This window comes from Camelina sativa, chromosome 4, assembly GCF_030686135.1.
Source record: "Camelina sativa cultivar CO46 ecotype springtype chromosome 4, ASM3068613v1".
Lineage (NCBI taxonomy): Eukaryota > Viridiplantae > Streptophyta > Magnoliopsida > Brassicales > Brassicaceae > Camelina > Camelina sativa.
In genome coordinates, this window is record NC_141883.1 from 17,903,295 (window position 1) to 17,910,442 (window position 7,148).

The window sequence follows — 7,148 nt, forward strand, 5'->3', positions numbered from 1 at the left end:
TCTAAACACAAAATTACACATAGTTGTACTTAAACAAATAGTTGTACCTAAATAACACCAAAATACCGACTAACAATATTCGAAGACTATTTCAAAGAAAATCCAACTTTCGAAATACACACAATCCTACTTTCGCTGTTTCTTCCCACCTCTTGTATATGGTGTCTTGAGCAGATTGGATGGTGCCCTTCTTCGCTTCTTCCCAGTTTCTATTAAAGTGACACTGTCATTCTTTTCTTTACCCGTTTTCTTCATGTTCACCTTCTTCTTCTCTTGATCCTTCATCTTCTCTTGTTCCTCAATTTCCACTTCTTCCTCCATTTCCTTTTGATCCTTCTCATTCTCTTCATCCTTCTCATTCTCCTTCTCTTGATCCTTCTCTTTCTCCTTCTCTTGATTCTTTTCCTGACCCTCTGCATAATTTTGGTAACAAACTAATATTAAGAACAAATAAGTAAACCCATAACGCATATCTCCAGCAACAAATAAACTTAACCAAAGTACTCGATCATACCATGAGCCTTTGCAGAGACGGGGTCATTTGGCGTCCCTTGACCAATTTCGTTGTCATTGGACGTCTCCTGACCACAAGTTGTTGCCGTTCCCGGACCATAATTTATTGGCGTGTATTGACAATATATTACTCTTTCAGCTTCTTTATCTAACTGCAATGCTACATTCATTTCAACAACCTCCATTATATCATTCAAACCAGCAAGCTTCTTCGTGATTTCCTCAAACCCTTTCTCCATTGCTTCCTTTAATGACCTAATAGATGCACCCATATCCCGGATTTCATTTCCAATTTCTGGGATTTCATTTCCAATTTCTGGGATTTCAATTGCAGTCTCAAGGACTTGAATGAGACTTCTACCAACCAAGTCCAGCTTGTACTGCCCTTTCCACCATATCTTCTTCTTCTATACAGTTAGACGGTCTCTCCAGCTATCAACAATTGGGTCAATTACACCTATCCCATCATCAAAACCATCATCTATTATACGCCTCAAAAGATTTTTCTCATCCATGTATGGTTCCAAGATGCTAATAATAGCCTGCAAATGCAAATATTTTTTTTTATATTCAAACACATGACATAACATATCCTATGATTAATTAAACTATCAACACAAAGTTCACAAATTATCTACACAAACTCTAACCATTTTATTTCCAACTGCTGCATTAATTTCTTCCAAGGTAAAACCTTTCATGCAACTTTCGGTGAACTTGTGCTTGCACATCCTTGGACAATTCCTCTCTGCCGGTACAACTTCTCTAAATTTGCTTCCAAGATGTGGAATACACTCAAATGCCAGAATCTACAAATAAAGTTACAATGTGTGAGTGTTAAATCATACGACAATCACATTAAAATTACAAAAAATTCACTGAAAATTACCTCCAGAGGAACAATGAATCCACAAAAACTATTTTGTGCTTTTTCTTTCACCGAACTTTTCATGTTCTTCATAACCCTCCGAATCCCTTTCATACACTCATCAAATGAATAACGCCCCAAGGATGTTTCTCCACATCTTCTAAGTCATCAACAACACGTAGAAGGAACTGCTCTATGTTTCCATCACCCTTAGAGCTAGCTTTCACTACTTTGCACAGGAAGTACAAGATAGTCATCCTCACTCTATCAGTTGAGCTCTTACTCTTCATTTTCTTCAGCTTCGCTTCCACATCTTTAATTTTAATTTTGTCAATCCTTTTAAACATCCTTCTTGCAAATTCCCAGCCCCCTATTTTTTTTTTGTAGTTCGGTGGGTACTCATGGCAGTCAAACCCGGTTAGCAACGCATGCTCTTTCGAAGAATACCTAATAGGCACTCCATTCACTAAAACCAACACTCTCTATCCATGTTCGTACAAGCTGTACGAAGCAGAAGCATCCACATACCTTGCACCATGTGGTTTGGCTCCCTAGGCATGTGGAATACGTGCTTGAATTGAGAATGATTCTTGAACCAACTGACTTCTTCTTCAAATGTCTCTATGTAATCCACTGTCTGGGTCACAAGACATCTGCTTCCTATCTTACAACCCTTGTTGTTATCAGTTTCCTTAAAGAACATTTTCTCTGGCGGCGGTGGTTGGGATTCATCTTCCTCAACATCTTCATAAATATCATCATCACCGGCATCATCACCATCATTATCAGCATCATCACTATCATTTTCAGCAGCATCACCATCATTATCAGCATCATCACCATCATTATCAGCATCATCTCTATCATTTTCAGCAGCATTATCATCATTTTCAACAACATCATCATCGTCACTGCTATCCTGCAAATCACATAGATAGAATTACTTACTTACTTGTTATAGTTATCCGAATTTGCTCCAACTATACTTTTTCTCAAACCATCATTTCTTGTAAATTTGTATTAATTGACACTTATCACTTGCTCAAATGTATCTACCTGAGCATCGGATTCTGATTCCTCCTCTTCATGTTTCCCCTCCTTCGGTGGGAGGTGCTATCACATGATCAACGGCGGCTTCGGTTGTTGAGTCATAAACTATACCACCATCTTTCACAATAGCCATTGCTGAGACCGAACAAGACCAACCAAACGACTAGATTAAAATTCTTTTAATCAAACCAAACAACCAAACTAATGGGATGCCAATTGAGCAATTTCGATTAACAAGATGAAGGAAAGCGAATGATTTTACCAATTCCAATTTAATCGTCTTGGGGGAATTGTTGGCGAAGGAGTATACTAACCGGTAGAAGATGAGCTTCAAAAGTCGATGGGAGTAGATCGAATGCTCGAGTTGATGCAAAGGTTGGGCTCCTTTTTTTTTCCCAGAGAAATTTTTCTTTTTCCTCTTTGATAGTTAGACGAATAAGACTTCGCGATTTAGGGATTTAGATTCTTTACCGGATCTTTTGTTCGGATGCTCCGTCTTAATGGATTTGGGTCGAATTGTTTGGTTGGGTCTGTAATATTCCATCTTTTACAAGGTTTTATCAACATATCCCTCAGTTTTCAGTATTAAAAAAATTATAAACTAATAACGAAATAAGACAGTGGCAATCACGATCAAACTTTTTCCGGAAGTGGCATTCCATCAGTGCGCTCCAAATCTCTCAACTTTTCCAAGTTAAATCTGCCTACTGAAACAACCGAACCGACCGAACACAACTTTGTTAATTGGACTTGTTAATTCGGTTTTGTATTACAACTAGGAACTAACCACTGAAGTTTTTTTGATAAAAATTTGTAATAATTTATTTGTTTATTATGTTATTTATAATGGTTTGTGATTAAAAATTTGGTTTGTTTATATTATAATTTTGTATTTTAAAAATGTTTATGGAAAATCTGTCAATAAAACATTTGTATTTAGTGAATAAAACTGTTTAAATATTTGTCAATTAAACGAAATTCTTGCTATAGTTGTGAAGTAAGTAAAAAGATATAACTAACATGTAAAAAAGAACAAATAAATATAGCTAGCAAAAGTTTTGAAAAACCTCTTTGAAAACAATATATTCATTGTTTTTTTTGTGTGGCTTCTTAATTTTGACGTGAGCTTTTTTTTTTGTTAGTACAACGTGACCTTAATTGTGCCCCTTAATTAATTGATGTGTGAAACGACCTGACCCGTTTTTTTAGAATAATAAATAATAATAATAGATAACTACAACTAGTGGTCCCATACCCACTAGCCACCTACCACAATCACAATCAACAGCGGAAATAACCAATACCAAAATCTAATAAAATAATCCAATAAATAATAACCAATAATCCATAATCAAATAACAAAAGACATAGAACCAGCAACCTATCAATGTTCTACATACCCAACTCTAGCAACCTAGCGTAAGCAGACAACAACCAATCGAGTCTCTAGAACATCCTCCTCTTCATTGCCTTGATTCCACGATCACACTTTGCCTTTACCGGCATCACAAACACAAATTACAATGCATGAGTATTTTATAAATACTCAGTAAGGAAATCCTCCCATCTACGGGGCTATACACACAAGCAATAGAGATACATTAACCATCAAACAACAATCAACAAACAAACCAGACTCTGCATCGACCGACACAAGATTGCATCGACCGATACCATCAGGGCCAGCATTGACCGACACAAGATATGCATCGATCGATACCAGGTTCACTTGCATCAACCGATGCTTCCACTTGCATCGATCGACACATGCTCGACATCACGCGGAAACCCTAATCGCATCGACCGATGCCTCCACATGGCATCGACCGATGCTCCTAGGTCAAACCACGCCGTCCTTGCACAAGCATCGACTGACACACGTAGTGCATCGACCGATGCTCATGCCGAGCATTTTTTTCCCCGAAGCTTCTCGCTGGATCTTCGTTCCTACAACCACAAGAATAGATCCCAAGCCACAAGAAAGCTTCCTAATGCCTCAAACAACATACTAGCAAGCCTAACAACACAGAAACAAACAGATCAGAGTAATCTCCAGCTTAGATAAGCCATGGTCATGCACTTACCTTTGCCACAGAAGAATCTGAACCTCAAACAACCAAGAACACGCTCCTAGGAAGCTCCTACAACGATCCCAGCTACAGATCTCTACATGAACATCTTGAAATCTCCCAAAAACCTCAAGAACGCTCAAGAACACTTTCTCTCTTCTCTTTTCTCTCAAAAACAGCTAAAGTTGTCTAATGAGACAAAATGAACGACTTAAGGGTTTTCTTTTCCTCTTTGCCCAAAACGCAACATTTAACTTAAGTCAAAACGCACGAAATTGAGTCAGCATCGATGGATGCTCCACCTGCATCGATCGATGCACATCCCAAACCGGGATTCTGGTTCACGGATGTTACAATGTGTCCCCTATTTCAATTAGTTAAGAGGATGCTGCCATCTAGAAAATTATTATTTACTTTTCTACAATTTCTTTTTATTTGATATGTCCCCTATTTTCGTTTTTAATTAATTATATTTATTTAATTAGTTAATTAATTTTAATTATTTTTTCTAATCGCAATTGAATGTAATTTTTTATACATTGTAAGGTTAGTTTTATATTTGTACTTCCCAATTAATATAGTAGGATTATTGTTTACAAAAATTATTGGTTGATTTTTTTAGATTTGAGTAATTAATTAGATTACATGGGATTATTGTTTGATTTTTTTTAATAAAAGTCAATGGCATAGTATTGCAAATATTTCTTAACTCCAAGCCTTCTTTGCTAAAACTGCTGTGAAACTGATGTTTTAGTCCATTTTCTTTATTTTGGTCGAATTTGGGTTTTAATTAACTAACTTAATTAGAAGAAAACAATTTGGTTTTATCTTGGAATTGATTTCAAACTTTACATCCGAACAATTCAGTTCAATACGGTAGGACTATATAAACAAAAAGAGAAAAGGGGATATTGGAAAAGGAAAAAAAAAGGAAATTTTGTAACTTTTACTTATCTATATTCGAATGTTGGAACTCTCAAATGTTAAGTGGAATTTGTTGAATATTTTGTTATGTAGTTTTTTTTTCAACTCTGCAGTGAAATGTCGTCAAAGATAATTAAAAAATGTAAGCTTATGAATATTAGTGAAAGTAACCGGGTTGTTGCTGAAAAATGATGGACTTCAAATGAACCATACTACATTGTCCACTTCATATCCTTGGGTCCAAATATAGTTAGAGTTTGGGTAAATATTGTAAAGATCAACGGTGCAGCAGTGTCGAGGAAAACTTCTGAAACCAAAACAATGGAAGATTCAAACAACCCTTCCCGTTTTATTTATTTATTATAGAATAACAATAAATCTCTAGTAGTCCCATATGCACTAGCAACCTAACAACAAACATCAACAACGCATAGTTCAAACAGTTCCAATAACCAAATAAAAATCCAACAGTGAAAACAATCCAATAACCATGACAATCAAATAACAATTCCAACATCCTGCAATGTTCTATCAACTCAATATAGCAACCTAACAATAGCTAAACCACAATCAATCAAGCTTCTAGAACATCCTCCTCCTAATCGCCTAGATTCCACGATCACACTTTGCCTTTACCTACACCACAAACACAAATTGAGATGCATGAGTATTTAATAAACACTCAGTAAGGCAATCATCCCATTTACTGGGATATACACACAAGCAATAGAAACATCCCTAACCATCACCAACCAATCAATAACCAATCACACAAACCAGGGCTCTGCATCGACCGACACCAACCAATGCATCGACCAACACTAACTGAGGTTGCATCGACCGGGCAAGCTTGCATCGACCGACGCAAGGCTCACTTGCATCGACCGATACACGCACTGCATCGACCGACGTGTGCTTGACATTGCACGAAATCCCTAATTGCATCGACCGACGCCTCCACATGGCATCGACCGATGCTCCTAGGTCAATCCGCGCCGTCCTCGCATTGCATCAACCGACGCACAAAGTGCATCGACCGACGCACATGTCGAACACCTTTTTTCCCGAAGCTTCTCGCCGGATCTCCATCCCTAAACCACCAAAACACACAAACCAAAGCCACAAAAAGCTTCCCAAAGCCTCTAGGGACTTAACAACGCAATAACAAGCCAAAGAAACACATAAACAAGCAGATCATAGAAATCTCCAGCTTAGATAAGCCATGGTCATGCACTTACCTTTGCCACAGAAGAAATCTGACTCTAAAACAGGAAGAGAACGCTCCTAGGAAGCTCCTACAATGATCCCAGCTACAGATCTCTACAGGAACAGCCTCCAATCTCTCAAAACTCCCAAGAACACTCAAGAACAGCAAGAACTTTCTTTCCACTCTTTCTTTCTCTTAAAAGCGGCCATACCCGCCCCCCCTACTAAATGACAAACCTTGCTTTTAAACGCGACCTAAGGGTATGGATTATTTCCACAATTGGCAATACAATAATATATAAATATTAATAATACCATACAATTAATACAATAACTAAAGGGGCCCTAACATCACCGGCTACTGGAGCATCAATACCGCCCCCTCCGGCCACACTCATGGAATCCCCCTGGGCACCCTGCGACTCGCCAACACTCTCTGCTGTCACACTCTGGTCCGCAGTCTCACTAATTGCTGGGACTCTGTCCCTACGACGACCACGACCGCGTCCACGACCACG

At 38.0% G+C, this 7,148-nt stretch overlaps 1 pseudogene; it reads right to left on the bottom strand.

The window, feature by feature from the left end:
- Positions 1 to 126: 126 nt before the first annotated feature.
- LOC104783825 (uncharacterized) lies at positions 127 to 2,123 on the bottom strand (annotated as a pseudogene).
- Between the last annotated feature and the right edge of the window lie 5,025 nt (positions 2,124 to 7,148).